Consider the following 25,929-nt stretch of genomic DNA (forward strand, 5'->3'; position numbering starts at 1 on the left):
TTTGTTGTAAAATGCTGTATTTTACAAACGCATTGGCGTATCATTACGAAACTCGGTGTGTGTCATCGGCATAATGCCCTGAAGGCGCTCTATAAGTTTTCAGGACAGCACTAGCTTGTGGTCAAAAAATATAACTAAATATATATAAATGCTAATATTTTGATAATTTTAGCCTATTTTTATGACACTGGTCTTGATAGATTCCTTGGGTCAAGCCGAGTTCAAAGATACCACATTTGTCATGGTTGGCCAAAAGTTCTGTCGGCCATTATTAATTTAATTGAAAACCTACTTTTTCTAACTCCTCCCATAGCGATAATCAAATTTTCACCAAATTTTGCACAGATCATCTTCAGACCATTCTAATCAAAAGTTTTTGTGAGTTTGCAGTCTAAACTGAATGTAACACCAAAAATACATGTACCTCTAAATAATACCAAAAAACACTTCTTTCTTGTTGTCATTTTCACTCATTCCACTAAATTTACTAAAATTTTAAAAAAAATTACTCTATAGCATCGCCTCTTTGAATAATTCACTCTTAGTCACAAACTTGGATGTTGATTCAGTCTGATAAATCATTCAACTGAATTAATGGAATCACTCCAAATTCCCAAAAGAATTGTTAGCTCAAGTTGCTCGTAAAGACCATTGGTGCCTATGGTACCTACGATCAGCTTACACTAACAATGCTTTTGGGAAACACAGCCCAGAACAGTTAATAAATGAACATCTGACTCACTTCAATGCATTTCTTTACTCTCAGTCATCTTTGATTTCAAAATAACAAATGTTCTTATACTATCCCCTTAACTGTCCCTCCCCTTTTTAGCATTTACCAGAAAATTACATTTTCAACTTTGAATGCTTGGGACTAGAGACCTAATTTTGGTCTCTTTTTAAAGAAGACACTTGGGAGATTATTGTGCAAGTGAAATCAGTTAATTAAAAAAAAAAGTTATAGAAGTTTGTTTATTGAAATGAAAATATATTGCACTAAAATTTCATTTAAAAAATATTATAAAAATATATGTGGTGGCCAAAAAAATTACAGAAAATTTGTGTCCCAAATGTCAATAAATAAGTTATAAAACGCCAAATTTCTTAGAATTATTGTAGACGCAGTACCAGATGTGGTCACAAGATTACGTCAAAGCTCCATTGTTCCAAGAGTGACATACTCAGATTTAAATGCCTGTCATTCTAAAAAGCCTCTAGATGCAGTACCAAAAGTGGCCACAGGATGAAATCAGAACTCCGTTGGTGAACAAAAGTAATTTCAGAATTTTTTTGAAAAACTAATTTCAGAAACACAAACACATATGAGGACACATTATTTTATTGCAAAACATTATATAAAATTAATTACAGATTATAATTATTATAATTACATTTATAATGCATGGTTAGTGTAAGAATTGTTAGCAGTGGAAGCCAGTAATTATTCACATTTCTAACAAACATATCATATTTTTCTGCCATAAATTATATAATAGTTTGTTTACACAACTAAATAAAATAATAAATGATCCAAAGAGCCCATTCATTCACACTGATCAGCACATGTACATGTAGCCTTAGTCCTATAGCTGCTATGTGTCCAAACAAAGAATATGTGCTCCTGCCGGTTTAGCATTTATTCCTCCTCAAAACTGCATGGAACTTATTCCAAAGTACACAAATCTAGCTAGATTGTACTGTTTTTGCATAGGTCCATTGAAAAAAGCAGCGAAAATGTTAGATTTCTGATCGGTCATCAGAAAAAGAAGAAAGATCAGAGCGTAATTGGTGGCCTTAGGTTCTCTATCCAAACAAACACTAGGATGACGTCACTGTTCTAGAATGAGCAAGGCCAACCCCTGTAACCATAGAAACATCATACCAATGGCTACATGACCTGTCAATTAAATCTTGACTAGCGAGCCATTGGCTGGATCTATTGACTGAAAAAGCCAATGCACATTTTGGAGAGGCCATGGAGCCTTTCATCTGGTTTGATTGACAGCTCTGGCTGTGAATCACAGAGAGACTCGTGGGTGGGCTCAAACAATGCGGAAGTTTCGCCAGAATAGCGGAGACCTCAAGACCTTGATGCTGATTGATAAAATAAGTTTTATAATCAATATTTTATTGATAATAGACATTTTAATTTACATAATGATGCAAGCAAAGGATGATCAGTCATTTTATTTTTCTCAATTTTCGCTGTTTTGGATAAAATAGTTGAGTCTACTTTCAATCGGGACATTTACCATGGATTGTATGCTTGAATTTCCTGCCATCATCTGATCGGATCATGACCAGAAGATTTAAAAGATAAGTAATACCGCTCACATGTTGCATGTTTTAAAATCCACTCTTTCAGTATTTTAATGCATTACTGTAAAGACGTCATTCAGATCGCAAAACAGGGGGCATATTTCAAAGCTAGGGACTTGTAGCTTTCAAACAATATAAGGTTTGTCAAGATATGAAGGTAATATAGTCCAATAAACATTAAAAAAAAACACTACAAAAAGCAGAAAAATGTTCCATAAATGGGACGGTGCCAGTTAACAGGCTAAACTAGCTATTCAGTATACTTACTGTCTAATTGTTCATATGACAACTAAAGAAGAAAACATTTGTAACATTTTGTAAGGAATTTATTTCAGTTTTAATTTATTGTATTTAAATGTTTTATCAATTGTATTATGAAATGAAAAAAAGAGTTCACAGTGTGCGTATTTTGATAAAATAATTGAAATACGATAAGATGTATCATGCTGCATCAAGACTTATTTTGTAATCAAATCATAATGAAGTTTCTAAAAATGCTAATAACTTTTTATAATTTTAGTCTATTTTCATTGATAGACTCCTTGGATCATGCCAAGAACAATGTATATTACATTAAAAGTTATTCTGTTCATTGCTTTTCGAGCAGTTTGCCTAAAATCTTCACAAAAATGCAATTTTTGCCATTCTTGTGCTTGGACCCAATAATTGCTGCTTGCAGCTATATTTGTTATTATTATTATTATTCTGCCCTAAAACTGATCGTGCAGACCTTACCGTAAGGCCTAGAGACTTGAAACTTTCAGTAATGGTAGTACTCCAGCTGGCTCGCCGTACGCATTGAATCGGCTCAATCGGCACTATAGTGAACAAAACAAAACAAATACAATTTTGGGCCATAACTCTTGGGCCGTAAGGGCTAGAAACAAATTTATTTTTCCTGTGATTCCATGATAACATCTGGCTGTTTTTGGCTCCGCCCCTTTGTTTTCCTGCTATTTTGGATTGTTTGAAAAAATTCATAAAAACTCGTCATAGGCCTTTTGCCCAATCGGAACCAAACCAGTGCAGAAAGATTCAGCAGAGTCCCAATATGAAAAGTTATCAAAGGAATTTAGAAATTTAGATTTATCGTCAAATGGTACACCAAAACGTACATAGTGGGCATGGCCACTTTACACAAACGGTTATAACTTTTAAACAAATTGAGATATCACCAGATTTTGTACACTTATATATGGAGTCATTCTAAGGACACAAAAACAATTGCACGCCTCTGCCTCTTGTTAGCGCTATAATAATTTAAAAATAATAAATGGCTCTAACTGTGGAACCGTTGGTCCAATCGACTTGAAATTTAGCATGAAGTGTCCTTGTCCAAGGTGCCATCAATCGACAGTTGCATATCTTGAAAAACATGGCCGCCATCAACCTTTCAGATTTCAGCAGCTATTATATAGGGTTAATAAGGCCAATCAGAACGAAACCTGATAGGCCTATTTGTCTCTTGGCCCAAGAGGTCTGTGCAAAATGTGAAAAAAAAAAAAAAACATTGGCCACCAGGAGGCGCTATCGCATTTTACATGCATGTAAATGATTGTATGTTCTGCTGTGTTTCACAGAGAAACATGTTATTCATACTATATTGTAGATCTGAACAACTTTGCCTCAAGTACCATTGGTGTGAAACAAAATGTTCAATAAATACTTGAGATTATTTAAAAAAAACTACTTTTTCAAACTAGTCCTAGGCCATTTGCCTGATCAGAACCAAACCAGTGCAGAAAGATTCTCTGGATTCCCAAAATGAAAAGTTATCAAAGGAATTTTTTAATTTTGATTTATCATCAAACGATATGCCAAAACGTTCGTACTGGGCGTGGCCACTTTAAAATGGTTATAACTCTTGAACAGAATCAGATATTGTCACCAAATGTGGTACACATATGTATGGAGTCTTTTTAAGGACACCCTAAAACAATTGTGCATCTCCACCTCTTGGTGGTGCTATAATAGTAAAAAACGTTAAAATGGCTCTAACTATGGAACAGTTGGGCCGATTGACTTGAAATTTTGCAATCAAGTGCCATCAAGGTCTATGAGTACAGTCACTTAACCAAAACATGGCCGCCATCAACAAAAACATCTTTCAGCCACTATTTGAACTAGTCCTAGTCCGTTCACCCGACTGGAACCAAACCAGTGCAGAATAATTCTCTGGAGTCCCATTATTAATAATTATCAAAAAAAGTTTTAACTTTCGATTCAACGTTGCAAAGCTACGCAAAACTTAAGTAGTGACCGTGGCCACTTTTACTTAAACAGTTATAACTCTTGAACGGAAAGAGATATTTTCACAAAATTTGAGACTCTTATATATGGGGTCATTCTGAGGACACAATTGGATACCTATGTCTCTTGGTGGTGCTATAACAGTCAGGAATGTAAAAAATACCATATCTGTGATACCTCACCTGATGTTTCTCAAAATTAAGGCACTTTAACATTGTTTTAGTTGCTTTGAGGCTATCCGTAAGACCTAGAGACATGAAACTTTGGGGAATGGTAGTAGTCACACAGCTTAGACATACACATGTTCTTACCCCGATCGGCCAGTAGGTGGTGAAATTTGGAATACATCATCTTCAGACTACAACCCCCCCAAACAAAAAGTTATCAAAAGAATTTTGATACCTCAGTTCGTTCCGAAGATATCAGCGATACAATTCCTTCGGTTTAACGCGATTTGAGTTATTGATCAATATTTACTCAATGCAAATTACAAACATAAACAAACTCTATATACCTAGTCAATAGGACATTTAGATGTCAGAAAAGTTTCATACAATTCTGCCCCTAAGGGGCACTACAACTAAAAAACTGTTCTAACTTCGCAGCAGTTTGAGCGACAAAGTTTAAAATATGCATCTTCTTTGGTTCAAATGCTAAAATATTCATAAAAAATAGATTTGACAAATGAACAAAAATAGCCGCCAATGGCCAATCAAATTTCAGCACCTTATAACTCGTATTGGGAATGGACAAGGCTTATGGAAATGACTATACACAAGCAGGGTGTCAACTCAAAGCAGCATATCAAATTTTGTGACAATCAGCCACACGGTGGCACTATAATTAGCTAGTTCGTTTTCTGCTAATAACTCCGGAACGGTATAAACTACAATAAAATTGTGTAGCTTCTCTGAATCCACCAGTACTCTCCAATGATATGGTCACATGGAATTCCATTCCTGCAAGAAAACTTTTTTATCATGAATATTTTTTTGAAAATCTACTTTTCCGAACTCGTCCTAGGCCGTTTTCCCAATTTGCACACAACTTACATAAGGCATACATAATCTACAGACCCTCCTGACAAAAAGTTATCAAAATAATTTTGATACGTCAAATCGTTTCGAAGATATAAGCAAATATATTTTGTGGCATGGCTTACAATGATGAATTAGCTTGTATCCTGTGAGCAAAATTTTCAAACTTAACAAAACTTTGTACACATAGACAAGAGAACAATCTGAGTTTATATGCCAAGTTTCATTCATTTCTGAAGCTAGAGTTGCTATAACTTATGTTATAGCTAGAGTTGCTATAACTTTGAGCACTTTACTGTGCTCAAAGCAGTTCAATTAACTCCGGAATTGTATATGATAAATATATATATATATATATACATATAAATATATATATTTCTGTGAATCCATCAGTGCCTCCATATCATTTGGTTACATGAATTTCCATTTCCACAAAAAAACCTACCATTTTGATTTGATTGAAAAACCTACTTTTTCGAACTCGTCTTAGGCTGTTTGTCCTTTGTATACATTATCTGCAGACATTCCTGACATATTATCAAAAGAATTTTGATATGTCAAATCGTTCAGAAGATATTAGCCGATTTTGCATGTGGCCTGTTATGGCTAATTGACCTATATCTTGTGAGCACAATTTTTAAACTTAACAAAACTTAATATTCATTTACAAAAGAACATTTTGATGCAACATACAAAATTTCATCAATTTGGCAGTGCTATAACAGAAGAAATAGCTATTTTCAGGGCTCCAGACTGTGACTAAAATGGTCGCAATTGCGACCAAAAATAATTGATTGCGACAGTCGTTTAAAATCTTGTCGCCACTGGCGACAGTCTGGTTGTGTGCGTTCATATGCGGTTTCGTCAGATATCATCTTGTGAGTTATTGAACACATCTTTAGAGCGCGCACCAGTGTGTCTCGTGCCGCTTTTCACCCGTTCTGTTGAGGTGATGAGCTCGCTGCACCGCATGCAACAACAAACCCAGCGCGAGAGTGTAGTTAACAAAAGACTCTTTTGAACCGGATCTTTTTCACGAATCACCCGAAAAGAACTGAGGCATTTGAACTCAGGAGCTCAGGTTAGCAGTTTGAATCAGATTCACTTTCTCAGCGAATCAGCCGTCAGTGTCCTCACATCTGGGAGTGCAGACATTTCAAAATAAGAGTCCCATGTGTATTTCGGGCTTCTTTATGATTAAAAGTCCAGTATTGTGTACTACTTTTTTTTACTTCTTGTAATTATTGATTGGGATTGGAGTAGCACAATAAACTGCATCTGGGATTTCATAAAATTTGCACTTAGTCTCTGTGTCTGGGCCAACAGTAAAGAAAGACTAAGGCAAAATTTAAAACAATAAAAAATTTTTTTTTTTTTTTTAAATCAGACTATGATGATGCATTTACAACTTTTTTATATGATCATTTTTTTTTTTTTTTTTATTGAGTGTGTTTATAACATAATGCTTACTGTTATATTACCCTGGAATTAGTTTTAAAAAATGAATTATCAGAGGTGCAAGGGGGTTTTGATTGCAGCTGCTGAGAGAGTGACAGTAAATTTGGCATCTTCTCCCATGTGACTGTCTTAACCCACCGCTCTCTATTTTTTTTTTTTCTTCTTCTGGAAAGTCATTCAAATGTAATAGTGGATTTTTTCTTTTGCTCTTGGAGCAAATGGGTAAGTGAAAATATTTGCTGTGATCTCCTATTCACTGCTGTCGAAGTTTACCCTGCAAATGTTTACTTCCACGCTCCAAAACCCAGAGTGTGAAAAAGGTCTATTGTGGGACTCATACACAACTATTACACAAGGTGCAAACATTCATTGATGCTCAAGAAGACAACACACTACTATATGTATACTATACTTTATGTAAATATATGTAATGTAGATTCTGAAGAGCTGTACTAAATAAATGTTTTTTTTTTTTATCTCTTATATTTATATAAATTATGAAAGGGGTGTGAACATTTATGAGACAAAAGGGAATGTAAACTTATCTTCTCAACTATATATACTGTATATTAAACCTCAGATTAATGGGTTATCAGCTGTCTTCCTTTTCTTTGGCTGTCTATCTTGTTTCTGAACAGCAATCTAAATCGAGCATTTCTGTGATTTGGCGACTAAAAACAGTAATTTGGCTCCTTAATGTTTCCGTTTAGGAGCCAATGGCTCCCAAGTAATTTTTTTAGTCTGGAGAACCTGATTTTTACAACTGCATTTTTAAGCAGTTAGAAATATGGAGATAGACAGGCTGTTTTACTGTTTTTCCACCAGAGGGAGCCACAAGACAAAAAACAGTAAATGTCTGATTCCACAGAAATTCTAACATACTGTATTTTGCCACAGCCCCTGTAAATCAGATAATATTGAAGTTCATTATGTACCGCTGTCTGACTGTCATTAAATTGTTGCAGGGATTACATACTGGTTAAACATTCAGTGCATCTTAATTCAGCTCATTTTTAACATGCTTAGTGATTTAACACCGATTTAACATTTAAATATCAGTTATGGATTAACTTTGAGGTCGTATAAACATTAAATTGACCTACAATTAAACATGAATAACTTAGTAAGAGAACAGTGGATATGCCGTCAGCCCTCTGAGAAACATTTATCATATTATTTATATTTATTATGGCCTGAAATCTTTGGCCATCAGCCGCAATGTATGCTTTCAAATCCAGGGTGCGAGTGCGATGGCTCATCTCAGTGTCGGTGTGATTACCACTTCCCTGTATGCGGAAACATGGGACAAAGACGGTTCTCTCGAAGAAATTAGAAAACAGCGTTAATTCGGCACTGAATGAGAGCAGTTTCAAGTGACAGGTGATTGTCGCTTGTAATTGCAACATTTTTTAAGCTCTTAACTATGTTTCTATGTTTCTTAACTAAGTCTCACTTACCTCAAGTGCACATACTTATCTCTGTTCATTTCAAGTTGGACATCTTAGGAAAGTAATGATAACTTGACTTTTTTTTTTTTTTAAAGTCAGTGTCAGATCATGTTTAACAAATCTGTGGTGTAGCATTCTGGCAGGCTGAAGACAGGAACAGATGGAGACAAAGTAGCTGAAGTGTGAACACAAGTGCAGTTTATTTACAGTGCTGGTAACGGAACATGAAACCAAAACAAAGCAAACGACTTGACTTGACCTGACTTGACATTTTAACAGAGTTACAACAAACAATCCTCTACAAGGGACTATCGCAAACAAGAGGGCTTAAATACACTGACAAGGGTAACACATGACAAAGACAACCAATGACAAGACTAAACTAATAACAAGTAATAAGACTACTAAAACATGAACCAATGAAAAGACAAGACTGATAACAAGTTAACAAGACAAAAAAACAATGAGAACAAGACACATGAACATGAGGGAAACAGGATATCACATGACTAGACAAGGAAAACACAGAACACAGAGTCTTAAATTCACCTAGCAACCTCTAGTGGTCGCTAGGGCAAATGTAACAGAGCCCTGGGGGCGGAGGCTCAGGAGATGAAGCCACAGGAGGCAAGGGCTCAGAGGTTATGGCATCTGGGGATTCAGAGGGCTCAGAGGTCAAGTCAGCATGGGACTCAAAGGGTTCAGAGTTCAGAGCAGCTGGGGACTCAGAGAGCAAGGCACTAGGGGACTCAGTGAGCAAGGCACTAGGGGACTCAGTAAGCAAGGCACTAGGGGACTCAGAGAGCAAGGCACTAGGGGACTCGGAGAGCAAGGCACTAGGGGACTCAGAGAGCAAGGCAGTAGGGCATTAAGAGAGCAAGGCACTAGGGGACTCAGAGAGCAAGGCACTAGGGGACTCAGACAGTAAGGCACTAGGGGATTAAGAGAGCAAGGCACTAGGGGACTCAGGGAGCAAGGCACTAGAGGACTCAAAGAGCAAGGCACTACCACTGCACGGTACGGCTTGGCTCGACTTGACTCTGCTTGCTTTTTGGGGTTTTCCACTGTGGATAGTACCTGGTACCTGGTACTTTTTTTAGTACCACCTAGGTCGAGGTTCCAAGCAAGCCGAGCCGATACTAAATGTGACGTCAAAACCCTGAAGATCATTGATTGGTCAGAGAGAATCGTCACTAGCAGCATCACTGGATTTGCGACACGGGACATCAACCTGCTAGATTTAAAGTTAGCAACAGCGATAGCAGTATCATTTGTTCACGCGACTTTCAAATTGTAAAAAAAAAAAATAGCTGTGCGCAAAACCACACCATGGTCAATAAACGAGGTGCAGACGTTCCTCTCGTTTGTAGCTGAGGAGAGGATCCAACGAGAGCTGGATGGGGCGACGCAACTATGACGATCAGCCTATAATCCTACCTACGTTGATGCTGCACTAAACTGCAGTGGAAAAGCAAGCTCAGAAAAGTAAAGCGAGCAGAGTCGAGTCGAGTCGAACCGTAATGTGCAGAGGAAAAGTGCCATTAGAGGCCAGGGAAGCTGAGGATTCAAGGAGCAGAGACGTGGAAGACTTGAGGGACGGAGCCGTGGAATGCCTTAATTTCTGAAATAACTGTACTTTTAATAAATAAATGAAGGCAATGCAATGGTATTCGTGTATACAAAAGTATTTATTAAATTATTGAAACATTATAATTATAAAAAATAATGTGGTATACATTGATGCTCCGTGCTGAAAAAAACGTATCAAATGAATCAATAAATGCTTGCTGGAGTTACCTCCCCTGGAGTTCGCTTGTTCGAATCCCAGGGCGTGCTGAGTGACTCCAGCCAGGTCTCCTAAGCAACCAAATTGGCCCAATTGCTAGGGAGGGTAGAGTCACATGGGGTAACCTCCTCGCGATCGCTACAATGTGGTTCACTCTCGGTGGGGCGCGTGGTGAGTTGAGCGTGGATGCCGCGGTGGATGGCGTGAAGCCTCCACACGCGCTATGTCTCCGTGGCAACACGCTCAACAAGCCACGTGATAAGATGCGTGGGTTGATGGTCTCAGACGCGGAGGCAGCTGGGATTCGTCCTCCGCCACCCAGATTGAGGCGAATCACTACGCGACCACGAGGACTTAAAAGCACATTGGGAATTGGGCATTCCAAATTGGGAGAAAAAGAGAAGAAAAAAACAAAAACAAAAAAAAAACACATAAAATAAATGCTTGCTTGACCAACACACAATGGGTGTTGTTTTAAAGCTTAATTTCTTTACTATTCATTTAGGCAAAATAACCAACTCTTAACAGGTGCTTTTTAATCTGCTGACAAACTAGAAGTAGGAGTGTTCTGTTTTCATAACTTATGAAATATGATTATTTATACCGTACAGTCAAAAACATACAGTCAAAACATCAAACAGATCGGAAAGGTCTTGAGTAGAATATGACAAATATTGTTTCACTCATATACCTGATTTATAGGGAGTAATAGACCCGAGAAAAAAAGCACAGTTTTTTTTAGATGTAAACAGATGTGTTTTTTGTCACGTTTTCACTTGAATAGTTCATATAAAATAGCAGATGCTCACAAAAACAAAACATGTCCAAACACAATGTGACACGATCACAGATCAGTGGATATAGATGCGTAGATAAAATAATCTTTGAGAAAATGTGCTGCTACAGGGAAACGCACTCCAGTGTAGTCTGACAAACAAATGACTGTTATGAACTGTTTCTTTTAATCAATTGTTCAAAAAGACTCACGAACTGACTGGCAAATTTTTCTTATGCCATGCTGTAGTTAAAGATACATATTTGCAAAAAGTTGTTTTTTGTAATAAATATTAATTTATAAAAAAATAAAAAAAAAGCATCAAAACACCTATCTCAGAGAATAATCAGAGTAATGGCAAGTAGCATGTAAACGGGATTGAAGAGCCCAAATCATGTAAATATCTTAAAGGGGTAGTATACCCATTTACTCATCCTCATGCCATCCCAGATGTGTATGACTTTGTTTCTTCAGCAGAACATAAACGATGATTTTTTAGAAGAATATTTTTGCTCTGTATGTCCATACAATGCAAGTGATTAGCACTTTAAAGCTCCAAAAAGAACAGACAATCATAGTAAAAGCAATCCATATGACTCCAGTGGATAAATTAATGTCTTCTAATGTGAAACAATCGCTTTGAGTGAGAAACAGATAAAAATTTAAGTCCTTTTCACTATAATTGTTTATTTTCTGTCGCTCTCCAATGCCTGTCCACAACGGGACTCGGTTCCCGCCGCCTCTCACATGACGTAAGCGCGCTGGCATGTTCAAATGAAAGCAAAACCAGTGAAGCTTGTGAACAGTGTTCTCTTGTAAACAAATCGAGCTGCACTTCTGGTTGTATCACGTCAGTTCTCGCATGAACATGCCAACGTACTTACATATGCAAGAGGCGGAGGGAACCGAATCCCGTTGTAGACAGGCATCAGAGAGCGACCGGAAGTAAACAATTATAGTGGAAAGGACTTAAATATTGATCTGTTTCTCACCCAAAGCAATCATATCGCTTTAGAAGACATTCATTTAAATACTGGAGTTGTATGGATTGCTTTTACTACAATTGTCTGTGCTTTTTGGAGCTTTAATGTGCTAATCACCATCCACTTGCATTGTATGGACCTACAGAGCTAAAATATTCTTCTAAAAATCTTTTGTTTGTTTTCAGCAGAAGAAAGAAATAAATACACATCTGGGATGGCATGAGGGTGAGTGAATAATGAGAGAATTTTCATTTTTGGGAGAACTAACCCTTTAATCTGATTATTTCTTATACTCTGATTATTGCAATTAAAGTTAAGTATTGTGTACATATAAACGTAGCCATTGACCCGTTTAGACAATGGAAGGATCAGTTTGTTTGAATTGTTTTTTTCTCTTAAATATATAAAAAATTATATACAAACATACTGTACATTTTCTTTTTTATGCTGTTTGTTTTGACAAAGTCACCACATTTGGTTCCTGTTCCAAAAATATTTATAATGTATTCTTTACCTGTGCCTAAACCAACTTGTCGACTTTTAATGATTAACAGATCGTAAGTTAAATTCAAATAGATGTATGTCATGAAATGTATTTCCCTGCATATTCATATTTAATGTTCATAAACTGTTCTGTTAAGCAATATATGTTTGCTAATAACTAATCAAAGTTATTATAAAGCATTACCAATACATTTTTGTGTGACAAATGCTTAGAAATTGATCAGCTGCATCTGCTGTTGCAACATGGCGAGTGTGAGATTAACAATATACACTTGAAAATCACACTTGTATCAGTGAAGATGTCTAATGTGCTGCTCTGTCATTTATCAAGTAGGCCTATATATTATCTTTTTGATTTCTGTAGTACTTCTTAATTGTTTTTTTAGCACCTGCTTATACATATGTTGTTTAGTGACAGTAATAATATTTTTTTTTTTTACATTTTTTTATTTATTTATTTTTATTTTTTATTTTGACTGTGTGCCAACATTTTTGACTATGCACCTGAAAATTTTAACTTGGGTGCATGAGTTCTCCTAAACAAAATTGTTAGCGTTTTGCCCTGCATCTATCCAAGTCTGCAACACTGGGATCATCTTCATTGCTGCCAAAATCTCAGAGCTATTTTTAGTGTGTGTGTGTGTGTGTGTGTGTGTGTGTACTCAGAGCTGAACAGAAATACCCAGTCAAACATTTTAGGCTAAAGCGCTCCTCCGGCCGCTTAAGCACACACTAAAAAACACAGATCTATTTTAGATGTAGACGCTGCAAGACGCTAGTGAACATGTCGCAAAGTTACTTATATAAAGTACAGGTTTGTGTGTGTGTGTCATTCGTGGACTGCTGTTAGACAGCAGTGCTACAGCTACTTTTAGCTTCCACAGCCATGTGTGTGTGTGTGTGTGTTTAGTCGAGCTGTAAGATGTGAAACTGCCATGTATCTCCTTACATAAACTGACTGTTGTGGCAGAAAAGAGTATGTTCCCACATACAGTCCCGGTACTTCCCCCTTGAACTTTCTAGATGAGAACTATATTGAATGGCACACTCAGAGACTTTTCCCTCTCTTGCATTTGCACACACAAAGGAACCTCCGTAGTGACGTCATCTAGTATCGACCATTTTTCTTCTGACGTCGTTTGCATGCACGATTCAATAGTAGCAACAACAACAACACCAATGGAGGTTGCCAGGATTGGAGCTACACTTTTGTTAGGGTTTGTTTTACATAAACTTCAGGTTACAGTCTTCACACTGGGCATGTGAGCCGCATGGTGCTGCGTCCCTAAAGCCGCAGTGAGAGGAGAGAAAAGGGCGCCTAACCTATTTTACATTTTTCTCCCCAATTTGGCATGCCCAATCCCCAATGCGCTCTAAGTCCTCATGGTAGCGTAGTGACTCGCCTCAGTCCGGGTGGCAGAGGACGAATCTCAGTTGCCTCCGCATCTGAGACCATCAATCCGTGCATCTTATCACGTGCTCGTTGAACGCGTTACCGCGGGTACTTAGCATGTGTGAAGGCTTCACGCTATTCTCTGCAGCATCCATGCACAACTCACCACGCGCCCCACCGAGAGCGAACCACATTATAGCGACCACAAGGAGGTTAACCCATGTGACTCTACCCTCCCTAGCAACCGGGCCAATTTGGTTGCTTAGGAGACCTGGCTAGAGTCACTCAGCGCGCCCTGCATTTTAGCTCGCGACTCCAAGGGTCACACAGCACACGCTGTACTCAGCAGAAAACATGTTGAAAATGCACTATAAACCTTATTTCAGTCATGCCAACTCTTGTAAAGATTTAGCATCTGAAAGTGGGTATGATATATTGATAGTATAATTGTCTTGGCAGACTAGATCTGCTATGCTGCTGCTAGTACGAGACTTGCTACTGCTAGAAAATAAACATACTTACTGAGTTAGCATTTGGACATGCTGCTGCTACTGCAAAATGAGAGAAAACGCAAGACATGCTGCATCGAGCATGTATTACATGCTTCTGCACAAATAGACATAACAACAATCCCCCAATAAAGCAGGGAAGCTGCACAAATGTATACACACAAACACAAAACAAAACCCCACAACCAAGCAGATCTATGCCAAGACTTATGTACTGCTGCTGCTCCAAAGAGCCATGTGTACCGAGTGTAAGCTAGCTAGGTGTGTCTAGACTGCAGGCCAAATGGCGTAATGCTGATGAACTAAATTTCTATGTGTGCCTCGGCCTGCTTAGCTGAATAGCTTAAACATTAGTGACCTAACTCATAATGTGAACCTGAGCCAGGAAAGCCCAAAGATTATTTAACTTGTGATTTAGCCCAGCTATGTGTGGATTTATTTAATCTCATGACCCAAGATAGCGATGTGTGCCAGCCAGTTTTGGCTAATGCTTACCTTGTTAATCATGCTTCTATGTGTCATGGCCAAAGCAGACCTTACCATGCAAGCTGATAGAAGTAGTAGCAGGCTAGCAACTACAAGTTTGTGTACTCATGGCAGCTGTCGACTCTTCATGGTTTTCAATTCTTTGTGCATCATACATGTTTGACCAGGAGGTCAAGGAGGTCCCTGTCTGCACCTCCCACAGTTCTTCTCCCAAAAAGTACCTACCCTGGAGTAGGAGCTAAAAAAAAGTCTCTCTAATCTCTAAATGTCTGAGAGGAACTATAGTTTCTCATGTGCATAAAACGACAAAAAGTAGTTGTTCCGCTTAAAAGTACCTAAAATATTACAGAAAGATCCTAACTTTAGAATCCTATCTTATCTGCTTGGTATGTTATTCCGACCAAAATAATACGGATCTACCCCAACCAGAAACCATGGATTAATAGCGATGTTCGAGCGGCACTTAATGCGTGGACCTCCGCTTTTAATTCCGGGAATGCGGAGGAGCATAAACAAGCCAGTTATGCCCTCCGCAAAACTATCAGAGCAGCAAAATGCCAGTCCAGGGACAAGACTGAAGGACAGTTCAACACCACCGACTCTAGAAGCATGTGGCAGGGAATGAATATCATCACGGACTACAGAGAGAACACCGCTGCCTCTCTCCCAGATGAGTTAAATACTTTTTATGCTCGTTTTGAGGGAAATAACACCACCCTCGCGGGGAGAGCTCTCGCGGCTGTAGCTACAGAGGTAAGTTCACTCTCCGTCTCTGTAGCGGATGTAACCCGATCCTTCCGATGGTTGAGTATCCGTAAAGCTGCGGGTCCATACAGCATTCCGGGCCGCGTTATCAGAGCGTGCACGAACCAACTGGCTGGTGTTTTTACGGACATCTTCAACCTTTCCCTCTCCTTGTCTGTAGTCCCCACATGCTTCAAAACGTCCACCATTGTGCCTGTACCAAAGCAATCCAAAATCACTTGCTTAAATGACTGGCGTCCTGTTGCTCTGCCCCCCATCATCAGCAAATGCTTTGAGAGGCTAATCAGAGATTACATCTGCTCTGTGCTGCCTGCCTCACTGGACCCATTGCAGTTTGCTTACCACAACAACCGCTCCACTGATGATGCCATTGCATCTACACTACACACTGCTCTCTCCCACCTAGAAAAAAGGAACACTTATGTGAGAATGCTGTTTGTAGACTACAGCTCAGCATTTAACACCATAGTGCCCTCCAAGCTTTATGTGAAACTCCGGGCTCTGGGCTTAAACAGCTCGCTGTGCAGCTGGATCCTGGACTTCCTGTCAAGCAGATGCCAGGTGGTTAGAATGGGCAGCAATATCTCCTCATCACTGACCCTCAACACTGGAGCCCTGCAGAGCTGTGTTCTCAGCCCACTCTCGTATTCCTTGTAATACACACATGACTGTGTGGCAACACACAGCTCCAATGCCATCATTAAGTTTGCTGGTGATATGACGGTGGTAGGTCTGATCACTGACAATAATGAAACAGCCTACAGAGAGGAGGTGCACACTCTGACACACTGGTGTCAGGAGCACAACCTCTCCCTCAACATCAGCAAGACCAAGCTGCTTGTGGTGGACTTCAGGAGAAAAGACAGAGAACACAGCCCCATTACCATCACCGGTGTAGAGAGTCAGCAGCTTCAAGTTCCTCGGTGTCCACATCACTGAGGAACTCGCATGGTCCGTCCACACAGAGACCATTGTGAAGAAGGCTCATCAGCGCCTCTTCTTCCCGAGATGGCTGAGGAAATTTGGAATGAACCACCACATCCTCACATGGTTCTACTGTAGAAAGCATCCTGACTGGCTGCATCACTGCCTGGTACGGCAATAGCACCGCCCACAACCGCAAAGCCCTGCAAAGGGTGGTACGAACCGCCAGACACATCATCGGAGGTGAGCTTCCCTCCCTCCAGGACATATATACCAGGCAGTGTGTGAAAAAAGCTTGGAGGATCATCAGAGACTCCAGCTACCCGAGCCATGGGCTGCTCCCACTGCTACCATCAGGCAGGCGGTATCGCGGCATCAGGACCCGCACCAGCTGACTCCATGACAGCTCCTTCCCCCAAGCAATCAGACTTTTGAACTCTTGATCTCTCACGATCAATATACATCAGCACTGCACTTTATTAATCTTATTATCTCACACCGGACTGTCATAAATTATTATCTCTCTTAACAACACACTGGCAACTGACTATCAACTGACAGCCTGAATGTCAATACAGTACAATACAACCTACTGTGTATTTTATATATACTTTATATACTATTTTTATTGTATGTGTATTCTATATTATGTGTATTCTATATTGTGTGTATTGTATACTGTACATTGTATATTATTATTGTGTTGTGTAATTATGTGTATATTAGATATGTAAATTGTGTTGTGTAAATCTGATGTTTATAGTAAATTGGTATATGTCTCATCACTGTCATGACTGCTATGTTGCTCGGAACTGCACCCAAGACTTTCACCCACTGTTGCACTTGTGCATATGGTTGTGTGACAATAAAAGTGATTTGATTTGATTTGGTAACCATGGCAATTTCAGTTAGGACCTCAATTAGGACTAAAGCTATTAAAGAATAACATTTCCTAAGTGTATTATTTCATCTTAATACAGATAGAAAAAGTGAAAAAAAATCTTTAAAAAAAGTGTCCTAACTTTAAGATAACTCTACTGACGTCCTTACTGAAAACTTATTTGAAAGCCAATGGTTACAGTCCCATTACAGTACTATGTATCATAACTATAGCACAGTCAGAGAATAGCGCTACATTTAGTTGTGATACAAAATGAAGAACAGCGATGTTTGATGGAAACACTTTTGGAAGACCCAGATGATGTGCTGCACTTTGATGGCAAAAGACTAATAAATAATTACAGACTCACACGAAATATGATAATGCAGTTATCAAAACTTATATTTCTGCAGCCTTGAAATAAAATGCGCATCGATTTAGTTTCTTCATTTTAATCTATCGAATGTTTAATTCACAGTAGCCATTGACACATTGTTGGTTGCTTGGTAACAGACATTCGAGTTGATTATCAAACTCGATGGAGTGGTTTAGGATTTCCTAACTAGGGATAAGATACAATTTTGTAAGATAAGTGGAGAATCCTAAATCAAGTTTGGATTTGCTTCTGTAATATGAATCTGTGAAAATTATTAACGTAACTGATCAGATTAATTTAAGACTTAAGATTCTGAAATATGGCCCCTGGAAAAGTAATGCTAATTAATAAAAATCTTAAAAATCACTGACTTTTATAATGATATATGGGATATAGTATACTTCTGTTATTCTCAGCTCTAAAATATTTTATTGCCGCATTGCATTCTTTGTTGTATTCCAAGTAGCCTGCTACTTGTAATGCAATGAGCAATCGTAAGCAATTTGTCTTTCTTTTTCTTGCTTAAGACACATTAGGGGAAGTATTTAAAGAATACTGTATATGCATTGAAAAAATACAGAAAATCGTTAATCAATTCGATTCGAATTACATTGTGTAAAATCAAATGTAATCATTCTGAATTTGCAAAAAATCACTTTTGAATCGAATCAAATACCTATGAATCGTTAATCTAATCAATCTTAGTCAAGCTTTCAACTCAAAGATTCACACCCCTAGCCTGATAGTTACTGGGCTGTCAAAAAAAAAAAAAAAAATTACCATATATTCCTTTATAGTATTTGTCTTAACCTGCATGTATTATGTCAGTGTGCATGTAGGCTGCTTCATTTAAAGCGGCCATTCAAAAGGTGGAAATATTGATTGACACTTGTCAGCAGAAAGCGGGCAGTCTTTAATTAAAGGTCACACGAACTCTATTGTGCTGCTGTAGTCAACCAGGTCAACTAGACACTGACAACATGCTTTAACATATGAGTGCAGTATTAACGTATAAATGTAGCCTATTTATGTAGTATATCAGTTGTTAATGGAGCTGTCTGACAGATACTTTACACACAGAATGAATGTATGTAACTACAGTGAAAATGTATTTATTATTGTGACACAGCAAGATGTGTATTTTTAAAACAAAGTTTCTTTCATATCTGTGTACGGTACCTAACAGCTCACATAACCTTTACAATTGCAAAAGAGATGCAAATGTAGCTGTCAGGTCAGTGTCAGAAGGCGGTACAGCAGGGTTCATATGTTTTGTGCTACAGCACCTCCTAGAGGACAACACTGCTATTGCAAACATACAAAGTGTGCGGGACAGTGAACACAAACATGAAAATACTGTCATAATTTACTCACTCTCATGTTGACTAATGATGACTTTTTATTTCTTTTTTTTTTCTGTGGAACACAAAAGATGTTCAGTCAAAAAAATGTCCATACATTAAATGAAAGTAAATCATGACCGACTCATTCCTCCCAACATCTCATTTTGCGTTCCATGGCAGACAGAAATTCATACAGGTTTGGAATAACGTGAAGGTGAGTAAATGATGACAGAATTATTTTTCTTTAGTTCTCTTCCTTCAAAGAATGTTTGGCAAATTTAAACTGAATGGAAATGAAAGTATAATAACATACTAATGGTTTATCCATTTTCCTATGTATATATATATATATATATATATATATATATATATATATTGGAAAACATAAATGTATAATATACAATTGAAGTCAGAAGTTTACATACACCTTAGCCAAATACATTTAAACTCAGTTTTTCACAATTCCTGACATTTAATCATAGAAAACATTCCCTTTCTTAGGTCAGTTAGGATCACTACTTTATTTGAAGAATGTGAAATGTCAGAATAATAGTAGAGAGAATTATTTATTTCAGCTTTTATTTCTTTCATCACATTCCCAGTGGGTCAGAAGTTTACATGCACTTTGTTAGTATTTGACAGCATTGCCTTTAAATTGTTTAACTTGGGTCAAACGTTTTGGGTAGCCTTTCACAAGCTTCTCACAATAAGTTGCTGGAATTTTTTCCCATTCCTCCAGACAGAACTGGTGTAACTGAGTCAAGTTTGTAGGCCTCCTTACTCACACATGCTTTTTCAGTTCTGCCCACAAATTTTCTATCGGATTGAGGTCAGGGCTTTGTGATAACCACTCCAATACCTTGACTTTATTGTCCTTAAGCCATTTTGCCACAAATTTGGAGGTATGCTTGGGGTCATTGTCCATTTGAAAAACCCATTTGCGACCGAGCTTTAACTTCTTGGCTGATATCTTGTGATGTTGCTTCAATATATCCACATAATTTTCCTTACTCATGATGCCATCTATTTTGCGAAGTGCACCAGTCCATCCTGCAGCAAAGCACCCCCACAACATGATGCTGCCACCCCCATGCTTCATGGTTGGAATGGTGCTCTTCGGCTTGCAAGCCTTTTTCCTCCAAACATAAAGATAGTCATTATGGCCAAACAGTTAAATTTTTGTTTCATTAGACCAGAGGATATTTCTCCAAAAGGTAAGATCTTTGTCCCCATGTGCACTTGCAAACTGTAGTCTGGCTTTTTTATAGCAGTTTTGGAACAGTGGCTTCTTCCTTGCTGAGCAGCCTTTCAGTTAATTTCGATATAGGACTTATTTTACTGTAGATATAGATACTTGTCTACCTGTTTCCTCCAGCATCTTCACAAGATCATTTGCTGTTGTTCTGGGATTGGTTTGCACTTTTCGCACCAAACTACGTTCATCTCTAGTAGACAGAATGCGTCACCTTCCTGAGAGGTATGATGGCTGCCTGGTCCCATGGTGTTTATATTTGCATACTATTGTTTGTACAGATGACCGTGGTACCTTCAGGTGTTTGGAAATTGCTCCCAAGGCTGAAACAGACTTTTGGAGGTACACAATTTTTTTTCTGAGCTCTTGGCTGATTTATTTTAATTTTCCCATGATGTCAAGCAAAGAGGCACTGAGTTTGAAGGTAGACCTCAAAATACATCCACAGGTACACCTCCAATTCAGTACACCTCCTATAGGAAGCCAATTGGCTAATTGTCTAAAGGCTTTACATGATTTTCTGGAATTTTCCAAGCTGCTTAAAGGCACAGTTGACTTAGTGTATGTAAACTTCTGACCCACTGGAATTGTAATATAGTCAATAAAAAGTGAAACAATCTGTCTGTAAACAATTGTTGGAAAAATTACTTGTGTCATGCACAAAGTAGATATCCTAAATGACTTGCCAAAACTATAGTTTGCTAATAATAAATCTGTGGAGTGGTTAAAAAAATGAGTTTTAAAGACTTCAACTTAAGTGTATGTAAACTAATGACATCAAATGTATATATTTACACTGATTAGCCACAACATTAAAACCACCTGCATAATATTGTATAGATCCCCTCGTGCTGCCAAACAGTGCCAACCTGCAGCTCAGAATAGCATTCTGAGATGCTGTTCTTCTCACCACAATTGTACAGAATGGTTATCTGAGTTATCATAGACTTTGTCAGTTTGAACCAGTCTGGCCATTCTCTGTTGACCTCTCTCATCAACAAAGCATTTTCATCCACATAACTGCCGCTCACTGGATGGATGTTTTTTTGTTTGTTGTTTTGGCATCATTCAGAGTAAATTCTAAAGACTGTTGTGTGTGAAAATCCCAGGAGATCAGCAGTTACAGAAATACTCAAACCAGCCCATCTGGCACCATCATGCCAACAATCATGCCACGGTCCAAATTACAGAGATCACATTTTTCCCCCATTTTGATGGTTGATGTGAACATTAACTGAAGCTCCTGACCTGTATCTGAGTGATTTTATGCACTGCACTGCACTGCACTGCTGCCACACGATTGGCTGATTAGATAATTGCATGGATGATTGTTGGTGCCAGATGGGCTGGTTTGAGTATTTCTGTAACTGTTGATCTCCTGGGATTTTCATGCACAACAGTCTCTAGAATTTACTCTGAATGGTGCAAAAAACAAAAAACATACAGTGAGCAGCAGTTCTGTGGATGGAAATGCTTTGTTGATGAGAGAGGTCAACTGAGAATGGCCAGACTGGTTCAAACTGACAAATTCTACAGTAACTATACATATATAGCCTTCTTCCCATGGCGCATCTCTTCCACAGGTAAACGACGCACACGCACCCGGCCGTCCACATGATCTAAAAGAAAACATGATTCATCAGACCAGGCCACCTTCTTCCATTGATCCATGGTCCAGTTCTGATGCTCACGTGTCCATTGTAGGCGCTTTCGGTGGTGGACTGGGTCAGCATGGGCACTCTGACCGGTCTGCGGCTATGCAGCACCATACGCAGCAAGCTGCGATGCACTGTGTGTTCTGACACCTTTCTATCATGGCCAGCATTACGTTTTTCAGCAATTTGTGCTACAGTAACTCTTCTGTGAGTTCGGACCAGACGGGCTAGCCTTCGCTCCCCACGTGCATCAATAAACCTTGAGCGCCCATGACCCTGTTGCCGGTTCACCGGTTGTCCTTCCTTGGACCACTTTTGGTAGGTACTAACCACTGCATACCGGGAACACCCCACAAGACCTGCCATTTTGGAGATGCTCTGACCCAGTCGTCTAGCCATCACAATTTGGCCTTTGTCAAAGCGCTCAGATCCTTACGCTTGCCAATTTTTCCTGCTTCCAACACATGAAATTCAAGAACTGACTGTTCACTTGCTGCCTAATATATCCTACTCCTTGACAGGTGCCACTGAAATGATATAATCAATGTTATTCACTTCACCTGTCTGTGGTTTTAATGTTGTGGCTGATCAGTGTATATACAGTACTGTGTATATATATATTTGCGGTACTGTGCAAAAGGCACACAAGATGTTTCACAAAAATACATTTGTCTTAAGATGATTATTTATTTCTTCATCTTTACTGTGTCAATAGGAAATATAAATGTTAGACTCCCAAACATTCTGTTTGCAAATAGAATAGAATAGAATAGAAGAACAGGGAGTCCTGTAACAGATGGCATGGCCCCCAGAGAGCCCCCCACTGAACATGGAGTCAGTCTGGGATTACATGAAGAGACAGAAGCAGCTGAGACAGCCTAAATAGATAGAAGAACTGTGGCGAATTCTCCAAGAAGCTTGGAACATCCTATCTGCCAACAACCAAGAAAAACTGTGTCCAGGTGTACCATGTCTGAAAGCTGTTTCATGTTCAGTATGTTATAACAAATGTATTTCCATACTTTATGTGAGTTGAGCGTGGTTGCTGCGGTGGATGGCGTGAAGCCTCCACACATGCTATGTCTCCGTGGCAACGTGCTCAACAAGCCACATGATAAGATGCGCGGGTTGACGATCTCAGACGTGGAGGCAACTGGGATTCGTCCTCCGCCACCCGGACTGAGGCGAATCACTACGCGACCACAAGGACTTAAAAGCACATTGGGAATTGGGCATTCCAAATTGGGAGAAAGAATAAAATAAAATAAAAGGGCAATTACATGAGTTTGAAAAGCTTTAAAAGTTTATAGTTTTTACAAGTCTAGGGTTCCGTTTTTTTCATATTTGAAAGGGTTTAAATATAAAATCTAAGATCAGTGATGCAAAATGTATTATATAAAGGCTTTTTTTTGAGTGACACCATCTTTGTGAATAAAATATTTTGCTAAAATAATTAAGGGATTAAGGATATATTTCTTGTTTTCTGAAGTATATGGATTTCTAAACAAAGGTTATGGTTTTCCGTGCATAATTACTAGACCGTCTCTTCTAGCGCTGAATGCTGTGGAGGAGTCTAGCCTACAGCCACAGACGGACTGGTCTAGGAAGTATACAGTCTTACTAGGCTGCTGCCTTCTGTTTGAGAAGCACCTAAGGAGTGTAGAAGAAGAGGTTATTACAGCAGAGATCACATGACAGGTGTCTTCATCCCTTACCATAGTAAGATATAAACTATGTGTAAATCGTTATTATAACGTTTAGACCGATTGAAATATGTCGTGAATAAATAGACAATTATGAAAATATATGGTTTGGCTACATTTTCAATTGATTGCTGGCATTTTTATTGGTTTGATGTCTGTATACTTGAAGAATTTTGCATCTGTCACTGAACCTGTTGTTTGCCATATCAAATCAAATCAAACAAATCACTTTTGTTGTCAAACCATATACACAAGTGCAATAGTGAGTGAAAGTCTTGGGTGCATTTCCAAGCAACATAGCAGTCATGACAGTGATGAGACATATATCAATTTACAATAAACATCAGATTTACACAACATCATTTACATATCTAATATACACATAATTACACAACACAACAATAATATACAATGTACATTATACAATACACACTATATAGAATACACATTATACAATAAAATATAGTATATATAGTATATATAAAATATACAGTGGTTGTATTGTACTGTATTGACATTCAGGCAGTCGGTTGATAGTCAGTTGCCAGTGTGTTGTTAAGAGAGAATATAATTTATGACAGTCCGGTTTGAGATAATAAGATTAATAAAGTGCAGTGCTGATGTATATTGTTCGTGAGAGATCAAGAGTTCAAAAGTCTGATTGCTTGGGGGAAAAAGCTGTCATGTAGTCTGCTGGTGCGGGTCCTGATGCTGCGATACCGCCTGCCTGATGGTAGCGGTGAGAGCAGCCCATGGCTTGGGTGGCTGGAGTCTCTGGTGATCCTCCGAGCTTTTTTCACACACCGCCTGGTATATATGTCCTGGAGCGAGGGAAGCTCACCTCCGATTATGTATCTGGCAGTTCGCACCACCCTTTGCAGGGCTTTGCGGTTGTGGACGGTGCTATTGCCATACCATTCAGTGATGCAGCCAGTCAGGATACTCTCTACAGTGCTGGTGTAGAACCGTGTGAGGATGTTGCGGTTCTTTCCAAACTTCCTCAGCCGTCTCATGAAGAAGAGGTGCTGATGAGCCTTCTTCATGACGGCCTCAGTGTGGACAGACCATGTGAGTTCCTCAGTGATGTGGACACCGAGGAACTCGAAGCTGCTGACTCTCTTCTCTGGTGCTCCATTGATGGTGATGTGGCTGTGTTCTCTATCTCTTCTCCTGAAGTCCACCACAAGCTCCTTTGTCTTACTGACGTTGAGGGAGAGATTGTGCTCCTGACACCAGTGTGTCAGAGTGTGCACCTCCTCTCTGTAGGCTGTTTCATCATTGTCAGTGATCAGACCTACCACCGTTGTATCATCAGCAAACGTAATGATGGCATTGGAGCTATGTGTTGCCACACAGTCATGTGTGTACAGGGAATACAGGAGTGGGCTGAGAACACAGCCCTGTGGGGCTCCAGTGTGAAGGGTCAGTGATGAGGAGATTGCTGCCCATTCTAACCACCTGGCATCTGCTTGACAGGAAGTCCAGGATCCAGCTGCACAGCGAGCTGTTTAAGCCCAGAGCCCGGAGTTTCACATCAAGCTTGGAAGGCACTATGGTGTTGAATGCTGAGCTGTAGTCTACAAACAGCATTCTCACATAAGTGTTCCTTTTTTCTAGGTGGGAGAGAGCAGTGTGTATTGTAGATGCAATGGCATCATCAGTGGAGCGGTTGTTGCGGTAAGCAAAATGCAATGGGTCCAGTGAGGCAGGCAGCACAGAGCAGATGTAATCTCTGATTAGTCTCTCAAAGCATTTGCTGATGATGGGGGTCAGAGCAACAGGACGCCAGTCATTTAAGCAAGTGATTTTGGATTGCTTTGGTACAGGCACAACGGTGGATGTTTTAAAGCATGTGGGGACCACGGACAAGGAGAGGGAAAGGTTGAAAATATCTGTGAAAACACCAGCCAGTTGCTGCATATTCTATTAATATTATGCTTTCTGCTTTGTTCTATCAATGGAATCCACATGAGATCAGTATAAGTAACTTGATGATAATTGAAAGTAAGATAAATGCAGTATGTTATGTTTAATTTGTATTGTTAACATGCTACTAAGATGGAGCTAAGCTAATGGTAGCATG

The 25,929-nt window shown here is 39.0% G+C and overlaps 1 protein-coding gene across 1 annotated transcript in view; it reads left to right on the plus strand.

The window, feature by feature from the left end:
* The window catches only part of LOC127432187 (guanine nucleotide-binding protein G(olf) subunit alpha-like), a 141,069-nt gene that overhangs the window by 94,076 nt on the left and 21,064 nt on the right, over nt 1-25,929 (plus strand). The window lies entirely within an intron of this gene.

This window comes from Myxocyprinus asiaticus, chromosome 41, assembly GCF_019703515.2.
Source record: "Myxocyprinus asiaticus isolate MX2 ecotype Aquarium Trade chromosome 41, UBuf_Myxa_2, whole genome shotgun sequence".
Classification (NCBI taxonomy): Eukaryota; Metazoa; Chordata; class Actinopteri; order Cypriniformes; family Catostomidae; genus Myxocyprinus; species Myxocyprinus asiaticus.